At 35.4% G+C, this 16378-nt stretch overlaps 1 protein-coding gene across 3 annotated transcripts in view; it reads right to left on the bottom strand.

Annotated features, from left to right (window-relative positions):
* Positions 1 to 15630, bottom strand: part of LOC137616494 (monocarboxylate transporter 9-like) — a 287290-nt gene extending 271660 nt beyond the window's left edge. For all 3 annotated transcript variants that reach the window (XM_068346307.1, XM_068346309.1, XM_068346308.1), the window contains exon 1: positions 15391 to 15630. The gene's annotated coding sequence lies outside the window, so the exon portion shown is untranslated. The remainder of the gene's footprint in view (positions 1 to 15390) is intronic.
* Positions 15631 to 16378: the final 748 nt, after the last annotated feature.

Below are 16378 nucleotides of genomic sequence, written 5' to 3'. Positions count from 1 at the left end.
GTGTAGAAACAATAAAACAACTACTTAATGAAAATAAAACATAGGGCTTAAATGCATCGAACTACGACGAGTACAAACTTGAATAAAAAACCCTACAAATACACCTGTCTTTCTCTGCAGGAAGGAAGCAATTTTAAAGGGAGTCGGTACCAAGTAACCTTTTATTTCGCAGACGTTCCTAAACAGAGGTAAAAAGACCAACTCACCCCATGGGTTGATGTATTCATGAACTGTTTATCTTGTAACGATGCAAAACACAGCCCTTGTTGAAGATGGTAAAATTCACGTGTTATGTGGTTAAAGGGTTGTAGCGATCTACAGGAAACGTCCCTGCCTTGCGATCTGCTAGACTAGGGTTCAAGACCCTCTCGAGCTCGATAGTTTCTTATAATGTCTGCACCCTCACCATCTTTATGAGCTATGGATAGGGATTTTGGGGGAGCCTATAGGTCTACCTGCTGAGTCACCAGCAGCAATTGGTTGGCCCTCCCTGGTCCTAGCTGGGGGGAGAGGGGGGTTCGGGCACTAATTACATACATAATATGGTCAGTCTCTAAGGCATTGATCTGCCACTGTATTGTCACTGTTCCTTACCTCTGCCATTCATGGGCGACCTATACAGTTTTAAGAGTCCATATATACTCGTACCGGCGCTGGGACCTGTGAGCCCATTCAACGAACAAGGGCATCTAGAGTAAAACTCAACAGTTGTACAGCGAAATAAAACTTAGAAGGGACTGAACAGCAATATGAAAGATAGGAAGCAAGAACGGAGGTAGTCTAAAGTAGGGGGATATAAAATAAGTGCAACTGGGGCTGAAGGAATGCTGCAAAGACCCGAACTACAGTGGACCACGTTAGATATACTGATACTCGTTTAGCGGAAAATACACAATAAATCAAACCGAAAAATATTTATCTTCCTTATATAATAGAGCAAGTCCCTGCTCTCTCTCTCTCTCTCTCTCTCTCTCTCTCTCTCTCTCTCTCTCTCTCTCTCTCTCTCTCTCTCTATATATATATATATATATATATATATATATATATATATATATATATATATACATATATGGTCTTTGTTTTGAATTGGTCTACCTCGTGGAAATTAATGAAATAGCTTGGTTTTTTGCCGTGTTGAATAGATTGGGAAGTGGAAATGATGGATAGTCGAATTTTGCCGTATGTGGAAATGATTGTTTGATGTCAAAATGACTTGACTGGCAGGTCATCTGTTGACAATTATTGACTCAATTTTTGTCGCGTAGCCTACCCAATTGGTGTATTAGTAAAGATATTTGGCTATATCTCATAAAGATACAGCTTTCAAAATTATGAGTCAATGGGTTCTATGGTAAAGGAATAGGTGAGCAACCACAAATGAACATTCAGAAGTAACATCTCTGTGGCTATACAAATATTAATTAAAAATTACACTTTTTCATATATTGCGTATTTGTTTCAAAATTTATCATATAAAAGATACGGAAGCATCTGAAACAGGATGGAGACTACTAGCAACATTTCCTAAATTATTCACAGCATGCCTAAAAAGGTTTTTAAAAATTTAGATTGGGAAAATATAGACATTAATATTAATGAGGAATACCTTAACAACTTGAGATTTGCAGAAGATATAGTTCTGTTTAGTAAATCGTAGGAGGATTTGCAAACGATGATAAAAGATTTGAATAGACAAAGCAGAATTTAAGACTAAAAACGAATATGAGTAAAACTAAGATAATGTTCAATGGAAATGCAGCGCCAACAAATAAGAGTTATGGACGATCCTCTCGAGTCTAAGAGATTGTCAATAAATACACGTTCTTTGAACACACAATAAGTGTTTCCCCAGTACATGAGATAGAAATTATAAGAAGGATAAGAATGGGATAGAGAGTTTTCTCTAAAAAGAATAGTATTCAATCAGATGGTCATGCCAGTTTTAACTTATGCGTCAGAAACTTGGAGCCTTACTATAGCCTGAGGACGTAAGCTAGTTACAACTCAGACAGCTATGGAAAGAATAATGAAGGGAATAACACTAAAAGACATAAAAAAGCAACATGGAACGGGAGCAAACTAAATTAAAGGATATTCTAACGTAAAAAAAAAAAAGAAATGGACATGGGCAGGACATAAAATGACGATGACAGATAATAGATGGACACTATTGATAACAGAATGGGTCCTTAAAGATTGTAAAGGAAGCAGGCCAAGAAAGGGAAGACGATGGATTGATGAAGCAAGAACGTTTGTTTGTGTGAACTGGCGTAGAAAGGACATAAAAAGACGCAAGTGGAACGACTTGTCTGAGGCCTTATTTATATATATATATATATATATATATATATATATATATATATATATTTATATATATATATTTGTGTGTGTGTCACGGCCAGCTCTCCCTGCCCGTCTGGTACGGGAGAGAAGAGGTAGTAATACCCTGGTGAGAGGGGAGTGCGTGTGTCTGCATATCTATCTAAATATTTAGTGATCATTTGTGACGGGTCGCGTACACTATTATTTCTTGGTGAAGCAGTCTTATAAAATGAACATGGCAGACACGCAGAAAACAGTTCAACGTAATTCCCATATTAATTTCACACCCTACTTTAGGTTGCTCCAATTTCTGCAACTCAGATCACCTTCGGTGAGCCTAGCCATTCTCAGAAATGTAACTCAATGGTTCATTTCACAAGAAATATCTTTTCTTTCAAAAGACAAAAGCATCGTAATGGCAGACGTGGATATAGTAAACCAAATTAATTACCTAAATATCTACCGATTTTAAACTTCTTCCAGGTCATATTTTGTGTACCGTCAATCATTATAGTAAGCATCAACTGTACAATTAAACCTATTTTATTTGAGATACTTTTTTTCTTCAGCGCCTGATACACCTTTAAAAGAATATTTATTCAGTTCATGGCAAAAATTGTATGTTCAGATTGAAAGTATCTATAAATCAATATGCTCAATTAATGTTTGATATTTTTTTAAGTTTTCAGCTACCTGCACGTGCCTTTATAAGGTATCTTTTTATAAAATGCATTTTAATATTTACTTTATATGATGTTGGTAAAAATCTTATTCCATGCAATAATTATTGCTAGCAAATAAAATAAACTTTTGAGATTCAAGCTGGAGATTTATCCGAATATCTTTACCAATACACCAATTGGGGACACAACAAAAATCAAGTAACTTTTGGTCAACAATCGATCTACCAGTCAGTCTTCTTTTTTACATCAAACAATCAGTTCAACATAAGACAAAACTCGACTGACCAATGACTAATATATCCAACACAGCAAGCAAAAGGTTTAAATTCAGCTCATAAACGGCAGAGGCAAGGGACTGTGACAATACCATAGAGATCAGTTGCATAGGCCCTCTCCACCCAAGCTAGGACCAGGGAATGCCAGATAAAGGCTGCTGATGATTCACCAGATACACCAACAGGCTCCCCCAAACCCTCCATCCTTAGCTCACAAGGATGACGAGGCTCCAGAGACTACAAGAAGCTATCTAGCTGGAGCAGGACTCAAACTCCAGCCCGTCAGATCGTCAGGCATGGACGTTTCCAATAGGCCATCACATGCCATTAAATTAATTACCACCTACGAACCAATTTAAAAAAAGCATATTTATTAATATTACTATGACAAAATTTTTCTAACGTCTATCGATATATAAAACTGACAATATCACCATCAATTCCCAAGCATAAGCTTTCAACATACTGAAAGGAAAATTATTGGTCAATAAGTTTCATAGCAAAGGAACGGGTGAGTAATCCTAAATGAACCTTCACTAGGAACGCCTTGGTAACTGTATAAACATCCAGTAAAAAATCACACCTCAAAACCCATGAGTTTTCAAAATTCACCATGGTATGAAAAGATACCGCAGTGCTAAAAAAACAGGATCTATTTACAACAGCGGTTTCTACCAGACAAAATATAGTGAATTAGATGCAATAGTATCATTTTTCCCACGAAAAACACAAATATCACTTCTGAATACCCAACTCCTTCGGGATAAACTCAAAAGTACAATAACTTTGCGAGGAAATTAATACAAAGAAATATACTCAAATCTCTGGAGAACAACTATAAATATTGGGAGTTGATAAAGGAAGGAGACAAACATTTCCTTAAGAATAAAATCCAACAGAAATCTCCTTATGGAAAACGAACAACTTTGTGATGACTTGACCCACATTTCCTTTGTGTGTAAGAGAGAGAGAGAGAGAGAGAGAGAGAGAGAGAGAGAGAGAGAGAGAGGGAGGCTATGAATGGATTTCACTTGGGAATTCCTTCCATTCCTTTAAGACGTTTTCATTGCTTTGTTTCCGGCAACACATCAAGCCGAGATCAATTTCGGAATTCTCTCTTTGCTGCCCAATTAGAGGCGCGTAAACAGAAAAACATTTATCTCGCATCTAAACTTAGTAGGTACTACCACGTGTTAATTTAACAAATACAAGAAGAAAAAAAATCAGGATATTGTAATAAAAATGAATGAAAGATGAAATTCACCGCTTTGGTTATTTCAATTATATAAGAAATATTTATCGATATAAATGTTTTATAACCAATTTTCCTCACAGCGAACCTCATCAATGGGTGGCATTAATTATGGATAGATTAGGGGAGGAATATTACCTTTATTTTACGTAATTTAAGGGTTGATTTCTTGCCTATTACACAGGGAACCCTACGCACTAAAGGACCTACAAGATATGTTTATCGTATATATTCTTAAGCATTTCAATTATCACAAAGCGTATTTCGTGTTAAATGTCAAATCCACATTATCAAAGCACTTGGAAAACAAATAAGTCTTTAGTGCCTTCTTAAAAGCCTTAATATCTTCAGTCTTTCGGTGGGAGATTGTTGTATAGACTTTCTCGCTTAGAATTCTCAAGCTGTCTCACACGACTAACTACAAATACTGATATATCTTCATCGAGCATTATTGTTAATGGCGACTACATAAAGAATACACTAAGTACATCTTGCAATGTTCAGCTCAGAAACAGAGCAGAAAAAAGTACCAACAGAGAAGACTCAGATATCAAATACAATAATTAAATAAATAAATATATATATATATATATATATATATATATATATACACACACACACACACACATATATATATATATATATATATATCCGGTCATGCTAACTCCACCCGTCCCTCGGGTAGGGGGAAAGGGAGTAGACACACCCTGGTGAGAGGGGATGCATGTGTGTATGCACATCTATCTAATTGCTTAGCCCTCCTTTGTGACAGGTCGCTTACACCAGTATAGTAATATTTCTATGGTATTTAAATAACCATGAAAAATATAAACACACAGGAAGCATGAAATACATAACATACAACACAATAACGCTGGCGATCCAACATAACATCAAATCATTCGCGCAAACACGATCATTTTTTTTTTCTTTTTTGCTCTTAGCAACATCCGCGATGTGGAATTCCCAGTGCTTGTCTTCTCTAAATTCTTTAAGCGTCCTTTCTTCTCTTCGAGTTACGCCCAATTCAATTTAGTTTTCATTTCATTTCACAAATGAAAGCATCTGTTTGTCTATTCCACTGGCATCTTCAAAATATGCAAATGGATAAGAGGTCGGAATTGTGATGTACAAGTATGTAATATAATTGCAAGTTTCCTTATTTACTTGAAACAGTACAGCAATTTTAATGGAGCCATTTGGAGTTGTCATAGTTCCTAAGTAAATATGGTAATTGTTATTTTCATGTTATTGGCATTTTCACATGTCTTTCCGTAAGTTAAAAGAAAAGATGCGGATTAGTGACTATTTTCTCTCTTAAATTTTGACAAAATCAGGGGAAAAAATAATTTCCTTAAAGGTCATCTTAAGTCTCTTAAAAGCCTGGGGAGAGAGAGAGAGAGAGAGAGAGAGAGAGAGAGAGAGAGAGAGAGAGAGAGAGAGAGAGAGAGAGAGAGAGAGTAATAATAACAACAGTAATGATGATAAATCTAACATTTACATTGGGTATTCTACGAGAGAGAGAGAGAGGAGAGAGAGAGAGAGAGAGAGAGAGAGAGAGAGAGAGAGAGAGAGAGAGAGAGAGAGAGAGTCAGTCTCCCGTTCCCCCTTCCTAAACATAATCGCCGGTCCTCCTTTCGACTACAATGGAATGGTGCCTTTGCCATTCCAGGCACTTCTTACAAACACGACATTCCAGCACGCGGTGCAAATTACCATCTTGAGAGAGAGAGAGAGAGAGAGAGAGAGAGAGAGAGAGAGAGAGAGAGAGAGAGAGAGAGAGAACAAAATAACATGAGCGAAGACAAATGAAATAAGCAGGAAGCATAATGGAACCCACTTGCCACAGAACAAGAGACACAAGGGGAACGAAATATTCTGGGAAAGGGAGTGGAATCGAATGGAAATTGAAGGCTGTGTGTGTGTGTGTGTGTGTGTGTGTGTGGGATAGGAGAGAGACGCTAGGCGGGAGCAAGAAGGGGTTTACCCAAGCCTGGAATGGGATGTCAAGAAGACATTGCTCCAATAATCGTGTTTGCTTGTTTAGCTTCACATTTAATTCGTGCCTAGACAAAAGAAAATGGCTTAGCATTCCTTCTCTTGCGTATGGGAGAATTGACATTTTGCGGCAATAATGAAGATTAGATGGGGGAATGTTATTACAAGTTGACTGCAAATCAGAGCAGACAATTCGCCTCCTGCCAAGCCAGTGTGTTCGACGGTATAAATACGAAAGTGACACGACCCATGTGAAGAAGAAGCCGGATATGAAGATGACACTGAATCACTTGCATGAATAGATCCATATAAAATGCACCTGTATCTCAAATTAATGAGGATTCAAAGAGACTGCGTCTGATTCGGTGTTATCAACAGGAATAATCATCTGCTTAAATTTCACCAAGAGGAATAATCAACTGATTAAATTTTACCAACAGGATTAATCAATAAACCAAGACAGCTTTAAAATATACCTCAATTAACTTGAATTAGAAAATAAACATCAATAAGTCTTAAAGAAAAACATTTTTATAGCTGAATGAATGAATGATTTAAAGTTCTCTGACATCCTGACATCGAAGGTCATTGACGTCGATATCGTTTATGATAAACAAAGATTAAAAGAATAATCAATTAAGACCAGAAAAGTAAATATGTTATAGAAGTTAACTAGCATTAAGAAGACCAGCTTGTGGTATAAAAAAAAAAAAAAACAAGAACCTGTAATAAGCTTCCTCTCACCTATCATCATGGGTGTCCAAAGACTTCGATCCTGGACACTTCATCACAATAATTAATTTAGCATTAATAAACACAAAAACACACTTATATACAGTATATATAAATGTATATATATATATATATATATATATATATATATATATATATATATATATATATATATATTCAGGAAGAATTAATGGAGTTAGAAAAGAAGGAGTAGGAATAGTGATGATGACACTATGAGCAGAAAAGGAATTAACTGAGTGGAAAGCTCTAAATAGTAGATTTTTATTTTCAAAATTTAGATTAAAGCAGTGCAATCTGAATATTATAGTTTGCTATGCCCCAACAAATTATTTCCCTTCTGAAAGGAAAGATGAATACTATGAGGAATTGCAGAGTGTAATAGTTGAGATCTGAAAGAGAGATATGAAAATTGTGATTGGTGACTTCAATACTAAAATTGGAAAGAATAATCAAAGTATGGAGAATGTGATGGGTGTTGAGGGTCTTGGAAAAGTTGAAAATTAAAATGGAGCACATTTCATAAGCTTCTGTTCAACCAATAATCTTTTCATTGGAGGTACTCTTTTCCAGCACAAGATCATCCACAAAATACATGGACTTAACCATGTGGCAAACACAAAAATCTAATTGATCACATAGCTATTAATAAAGAGAGAAGGATAACTCTGAGAAATGTAATATGCTATAGAGGGGAAGATACGGGTGGTGATCACAAGCTCCTCGACGCCACACTGAAATTCAAACTGAGAGCAACCATCAAAATGTAGATAAAATACCTAGGTTTGATGCAACTAAGCTTCTAGAAAATTAACACAGCGAAACATTTGCAATTGTATGTGGGAATCGATTTTCAGTCATAGAGACTTTAAGAAACGAAGAGCTGAAAATTAATGAAAAATGGTGTTACATTAAGAACACATATCAGTCAGTTGGTTGTGAAATTTTGGGACATGTATTTACAAGAACAAAGCCATGGATATCCAATGATACTTAGGGTACTATAAAAAGGCAACAAAGACAAACATTGATTGTTGAAAGTTTGGTAGAGCACACTAATACCAGTATTGATGGTGAAGTCAAAAGAAATGACTGGAGAGAATATTTAGAAAGGAAAGCAGATGAGGCTGACAAAGCTATGAATTCAGGGAGAGGCTGTGGTGTAAGAATCGCTCATAGAATTATTAATGAAATCTCTACAGGGGCAAAGAAGATAAATATACCCATCAAAAAGAGATGGATCTGTTATAACAACAGAAGATGAAGAAAGACAACGTTGGATGGAACACCTTATTGAGGTTATGAATAGGAGATACGAAGGGGATAATTTGACTGATATAACTAAAGCTGATGAAGACTTAGATGTGTCCATGAATGAATTCAGTGTGTTTGAAGTCGAAGCTATCATTAAAAAACTCAAGAGATGGAAAGCCCCTGGTTACAATGGAATAACTGCCGAGATGATACTGTCTGAAAATGAAGTGAACCACCGAATGCTTACAAGATTATTTTGTATAATGTGGCAAGATAAGGAAAAAGCTGATGAATGGGAGTTATGAGTGTTGGAGAAATTGACAAAAAAAGGAGACCTGCTTGATTGCAATAATTACAGAGGCATCACACTTACGTCCGTTGTTATGAAAATATATAGCATGCTTATTCTCAACAGACAAGAGAGAAAGATTGACGAAAAGCCGAGATGAACAAGCAGGATTTAGAAAAGGTAGAACTTGCACTTATCAAGTTTTCCTTTTGAGATATGTTGTACAGCAATGCATAGAATATAAAAATCCCCTTTTGATGGCAATTGTGGACTACGAAAAAGCCTTTGATAATGTGAACCAGCCATTTTCTGGAGAGGCCTTCGTTGTTATGGAATTACTCTTAAATATGTGAATTTGATTAAGTCTGTTCATTATTATTATTTGCTAAGCTACAACCCTAGTTGGAAAACAGGATGCTATAAGCCCAGGGGCTCCAACAGGGAAAATAGCCCAGTGAGGAGAGGAAACAATGAAAAATAAAATTTCTAAGAAGAGTAACATTAAAATAAATATTTCCTATATAAACTATAAAAAAAACTAACAAAGCAAGAGGAAGAGAAACAAGACAGAACAGCATGCACGAGCGTACCCTCAAGCAAGAGAACTCTAACCTAAGACAGTGGAAGACCATGGTACAGTGGCTATGGCACTATCCAAGACTAGAGAACAATGGTTTGATTTTGGAGTGTCCTTCTCCTAGAAGAGCTGTTGACCATAGCTAAAGAGTCTCTTCTGCCCTTAACAAGAGGAAAGTGGCCACTGAACAATTACAGATCAATAACCCCTTGGGTGAAGAGGAACTGTTTGGTAATCTCAGTCTTGTCACTTGTCAGGTGTATGGGGACAGAGGAGAATAAGTAAAGAATAAGCCAGACTATTCGCTATGTGTGTAGGCAAAAGGGAAAATGAACCGTAACCAGAGGGAAGGATCCAAAGTAGTACTGTCTGGCCAGTCAAAAGACCCCATAACTCTCTCGCAGTAGTATCTCAACGGGTGGCTGGTGCCCTGGTCATGAACATGACAAGTGCAAAGCTAATATCAGTGGAGTCCTATCAAAAGAATTTCCAGTGAACAGCGGAGTATTCCAAGGAAATGTGTTGTCACCTATGTTATTTATCCTCCTCATTGATTTTGTAATGCGTAGAACAGTTGGAAAGGGTAAAGATGGATTGAAATGGATTGGTAATAAGAAATTAGGAGATCTAGAATATGCTGATGATGCTGTCCTTAATATCAACACACCACAGGATTTGCAATGACATCACAGGAGGTTGGGCTTACGATAAATAAAAGAAAGGCAAGGACGATGACAACGGAATATGGAATGGAAGATGAAATAACTTAGGAAGGAAAAAGGATCGATGGGGTAGAATTATTTAAGTATTTAGGAACTATGGTCTACAATACAGGGTTTTTAGAATTACAGTTAGTGAAAGATTGAAAAAGGCCAATCAGATAATGACTACGTTAAGTAAAATTTCGAAATCAAATCGCCTGAAATTACATTTAAAAATCAGGCTATTCATCAGTTTAATGAGATCAATGTTACTGTATGGACATGAGTCATGGTATGACAATGAAACAATCTCCAACAGCTTTTGTAGATTTGAGAACATAGCCCTCAGAAGAATATTGGGAGTTAAATGACAGGACAGGATTAGAAATAAAACTATAAGAGAGATTACCCGAGTGCCATACGTGGATGAGATCACGATGAAGGTAGATGGAGATGGTTTGGGCATGCTCTTAGCACTCCCTCAAGAAAGATTTGTCCACCAAACTTTCAACTCGGCTTCACAAGGCACTAGAAGAGTTGGAAGACCCAGGCCTACATGGCTGAGAACTATGAAGCTTGAAGTAAGAGATGACGAATAGAGAAGTATTGATTTAAAAGCTCAAGATAGAGATGACTTGCGAAATCTAACCGAGGCCCTTCGCGTCAATAGGCGTAGGAATTTCTATTTCTTTAATAGTATTTTTTACTAGATTACAAAATCTAAAACTAATAACTATTTCATCTAGCCAGCTTATTGCTTCTAAGATTTTCCCTTCATGCAACTGGCCTACAAATACCCTCCCTAAATTTCTTTTGGTTACTGAAACCAAATATCTATGCAGCAATTGCAGCCATTAGGAAAAAAAAAATTTTTCGCCTAACAACTCAATTAGGATCAAGCCACTCCAGATTATTTGAGGATGAAAGGACAAACTATAATATTGGATGTAATGTGTAGATGATGCTACTCCCTTTGCAACAATTCCATCTCCTGAATGAAGATCAGGGGTTGCTGAATCCCTTAATAGAGATCTAGCTGAAATTATTGCATTGTACATATTACATCTGTATATGCATATATAGTTTGTGATTTCTTAGTGCTTGTATATGCAAGAATAAATGCTCAACTTATTTGCAGTCATACCCCCTAAATTTATCTCTCTTTAATTACTGGTTCAAACGTGCGTTAACTCATTCAAGATATTTGTTAAAAGGTGAGAACATCAGGTTTAAATGTCACACCTAAGTTATAACGAAAGAAAAAAAAATAAGATAGAACTGGTTAGTATAAAATGGAAAAACTTCAACACCATAAAACAAGATACCCTGAATCCCCTTCTAGCTAACTAAAATGATTAAGTACGAGACAATAAATTACGCATGGATGGAGCATAAAAACCCCGCATATATATATATATATATATATATATATATATATATATATATATATATATATATATATATATACATATATATATATATATATATATATATATATATATATATATATATATATGTACATATATATATATATATATATATATATATATATGTACATATATATATATATATATATATATACATACTGTATATATATATATATATATATATATATATATATGTACATATATATATATATATATATATATATATATACATACTGTATATATATATATATATAATGTGTGTATGTATATATACATATATACTGTATATATATATATATATATAAATATATATATATATATATATATATGTATATATATGTGTATATATATACATATATATATATATATGTACATATATATATATATATATATATATATATATATATATATATGTACATATATATATATATATAATATATATATATATATATATATATATATATATATATATATACCGTATATCAAAGTAAACTTAGGAATCTTACTTAGCCAATATGTCGTACCTGAACATCTCGCACATAAGGCTGTAACGTCGCTAGTTGTAGTAAAAAATGACGGTACACGCCCCCACAATATTCCATCTTTTTTCCTTATTTCCTTTCTTCACTGGGCCATTCTTCCTGTTGGAACCATTAGGCTTATAGCACCCTGCTTTTCGAACTCGGTTGGTTAAATAATTGTTAATAGTAATAATTTACATATTATTAACGCACGATATCTGAGACAAAATAGAAGTGGCCCTTTCGGCCTTTCATTTATCAGTTTTACCAATTCGTTAACAAACAACGAAACTACTGTCATGACAGATTAACGGTCTCTATTGTCTTGTCAAGAAATAAATCTATTTTCAACCCTTAACGCTCGGATCGACATAAAAGATATTTTTGTGATTTCATGGAACAGAAAGCTGACATTTCATTATTCGACATGGCGTATTAGTAAAATATGTATCTAAGGGATACTCAAAACTAAACCAGGATGATGATGATGTTGATGTAACCTGTCATTATCACTTTTACATAACCCTAAAACGTCACTACTAAAGGTTGATCATGAATGGCGGAGGCAAGGGACAGCGACAATACCCTAGAGATTGACCATATATACATATGGGTCTCCATGCCAACTTTCCACCTAAGGTAGGGCCACGGAGAGTCAGGCAATGACTACTCATGACTCATCAGGCAGATCTATTAGCTCCCTCAAACCAACCCCCATCATTAGCTCACAACGTTGGTGAGTCGCAGACATTACAAGAAACTATCGAGTTTTAGAGGGTCTCGAACACAAGTCCAAAAGACCATCCGGCAGGAACGTTTCCAATAGACTACCACAATTGAACCACAACAACAGGTATCTATATTACCAAATGGAAACATTATCCTTAAATCGCCTGTTATTGTGATTCTTATAATGTCTTCTTTTCAAATAGAAATCCAAACAGCTTTAAAATATCTTCAAATAACTTAATACTCTGGCGCAACAAAAACCGCCTCAATAATATCATTGACCCAATGTAATTTCAAGTTAAGGAAGAAATGAAAGGAAATAAATAACAATCGTCCTTATCTATCTGAATAAGATTAGCCCTTTGTTTCAATTGCTTATCTGTTAACACATCTACAAGCTGCAGCATCATGCAAACGATAACAAATAATGGAAACAGCATAGGGCGTAGCCTGCCATTGCATCATAAGAATAAATAAAAGAGTATTGCATCTGCCCCTCAGTCCCCGGTCTATGCTGACAAGTAATTGGGCGCTGAATCAAAAGAGTATACAGAAGGTCCTCAACTTACAAAGTAATTGGTTTCAAAAAGCTCTTTGTAAGTGGAATTGTTTGCGAGTTGAATTTTGACCAAGGATATGTGTAGACTAAACCCCATGCCTATGATTTCCAGCTACAAAGGTCAACAAAAAGTCGGGTTTCATATCAAATAGATATTAGGTTAATACAAATATTATTATGCTTACTATATTGAATGATATAGTATTCTTTATTTCGTCTATTATTTTCAGTTGAATTTGTGTTTGTCTCTCCGAATATTTGTAAGTTGGGCCTTTCTGTATGCCTTGATCTCGGATATCACATTCAGTTAAGTGTGTTTCTCTTAATGCTTTAAGCAAAACTATTAAAAGATATCTATCATGCACATAAGAAACTATATATCTACTTATGCTATTCATAATCTACTTATACTGGAAAACAATTTGAGTGAACATCGCACCCTTCAAAAATGGGTAATAAAAGAAGTCTATAGTAAATTACTGATTAAATCTCGGATATGGAAATAAAAAATTATTTAGGGTCTGGCGTTATGCCAAGTTTTCATAACAATAAAAGAAACAAACCTTCAACATCCAAACATCTACATAAGTTTCTACTCCTAAATCTGACATAGTCTTAAGTTACCTGCGACAAATTAGGTCTGACAATGTTCACTTCCACAAAATCATAATCACCATTACGTACAGTTGATTAATCATTTTAATAAAGATATTTCTTCTATCCACCGCCATTAGCCCAGACACTGGCTAGACTTGACCAAAGCGGTTATATGATGTTGAAGAATACCTGGCCATGTTGCCTGCAACGACCTCTTGTTTATAACAGCCCGTAGCTGACAGCTATAGAATATGTGAAATTATTCATTGCTGAGGGGGAAACGGAATCCCTCGGCTTGTCAACGGGGTTGAACAGATGCGAAAATGACAGGATAATGGTTCTGTCTCTATTCATTCTGTAGGGGACAGAAAAACGTAAGAAGGGCCATAACGAACTGCGAATGTGTAGCACATACGATAACTCGTTGCTATCAACATCCGGTAAATAAAAACTTCAAAAGAAAAAAAATATAATCCATAATAAATTCTGGTTCACTACGGAATCTTTTCGTTGAAACTCAATTTAAAAACCCAAGTCTAAAAATGATTTGGCGGTGGGCGAGGATTAATGTGAAATCACATGTCGACAACTTCAATGATTCCTCTGATATTTATATATCAGTATTGTTCATAAAATAAATATGCAAATGAAAAATATTCAACAGACTTTCATTTCACTAGACCTTTTTTATCGTAACGATGGAAGCAATTAAGGTTAAAGGGTTTTGCTAAAATATTATATATATATATATATATATATATATATATATATATGAGAGAGGAGAGAGAGAGAGAGAGAGAGAGAGAGAGAGAGAGAAAGAATCATCGTCATATAGTGCTTACAGTATACTGTACACTATGTAGACACGTATACAAGTTTAGTGTAGACATTTTCTCATAATTAAAAAACAAATTAAGGATACAGACACACTATAATGAACTCCATAAGGAGGGAACTGGTCGTTAAACACACATAAAATAATAATAATAATAATAATAATAATAACTATTATTAGCTAAATTTACTTCATCGTCGATTGACAATAACGTCAAATTATGATACTACAAATGATTAAAAAAAATATAAACAAACAAAGCTAAATTTCATATCAACACGATTTACCCAATCTAAACAAGCTAACATAGGTAAATACAAGAGCACACTTATAATCAACTACATAATCAATAATTGAAACCGTAAGGCCAAAGGAGATCACAAAATTTCAGATCGAAAATGTGGCATTTCCATCAAAATCCCGCCTCCCCTTCTAAAAGATAGCAAACTGTAAAAGCCAGTCTACTTCCGCACATTCGCATAAAGTTGATAGGTCCTTCGCGAGCACAGTATACCAAGATTGAGAGTCTACTGTGTACCGTCCATAAGTTTAAACATACATTATTACGATGCTCTATCTAAGCAAATAAAGAAAAACAAATTAAATGTTAGAAAAACTCACCTTTTCGTTAAGACGCCGTTGGACCTAGGCCTATTTCTGATACAGAAAATGTTTTGATTTTTTATATCTTTTTGTAGTAGCTTAGTATTGACCTAGCGTTCATCTTGTTGCTGAGATGTGTACCGGCATTTTACCGTAACACGTTATCACTAAATTCAATTATTATTTCAGATAAACTGTCCTTCTCTTTGTTCATGTGAATGGGTGAGGACATAAGGGTGGTTATTCATCTGGGTTACTTTGTTTGGGTGGTTATTCATCTGGGTTACTTTGTTTCGCAGAACGGTTTTATTATATCATATTGTTTTCTTGCATTCTAAAAAAAGAGGCATAAAACATAGTAAAAAATCCAAACCCAATTATATGCACTGCAGTTATTTTATACCTCTCAAATCACAAAATAAATGCGGACACTTGAAATCACATAAAAATGCAAAACCACTTGTCAAACAAATCACTGCTTTAACCTCCCAATAGATGAGGGGATGTGCAAGTTATCTCTCTACCGATCACAGCTTGAGGAAGTCCGTTTTAGACACATGTTTACACAGAGATATGTCTGCTTCGTCGTCTTGCCAAGTAGGGATGATGAACCTGAAGGGAACCGATGCCGGTAGTCCCTTCGTTGGCGGGACACGTTCTGTTAAGACACGCTTTGTGGCAGCTGGCAGACGGACACGCTGCCTGTGTCAGTCCCATAGTGATATCGTACCGGAAATGCTCTCTGCGACTCTGCCAGACTGATAGATAGGAGAGACGTTCTCTCTCTCTCTCTCTCTCTCTCTCTCTCTCTCTCTCTCTCTCTCTCTCTCTCTCTCTCTCTCTCTCTCTCTCTCTCTCTCTCGTTGTTTGTGTGTGGGCTACTTAGTACTACAAAAATATCAATATTAATTTTTGAATTGACTGTCGTAATTTCAAAATTGGAAGAAAATTCTCTCTCTCTCTCTCTCTCTCTCTCTCTCTCTCTCTCTCTCTCTCTCTCTCTCTC

The sequence above is a fragment of the Palaemon carinicauda genome, chromosome 22, assembly GCF_036898095.1.
Source record: "Palaemon carinicauda isolate YSFRI2023 chromosome 22, ASM3689809v2, whole genome shotgun sequence".
NCBI lineage: Eukaryota > Metazoa > Arthropoda > Malacostraca > Decapoda > Palaemonidae > Palaemon > Palaemon carinicauda.
This window is presented reverse-complemented; position numbering and strand designations above follow the sequence as displayed.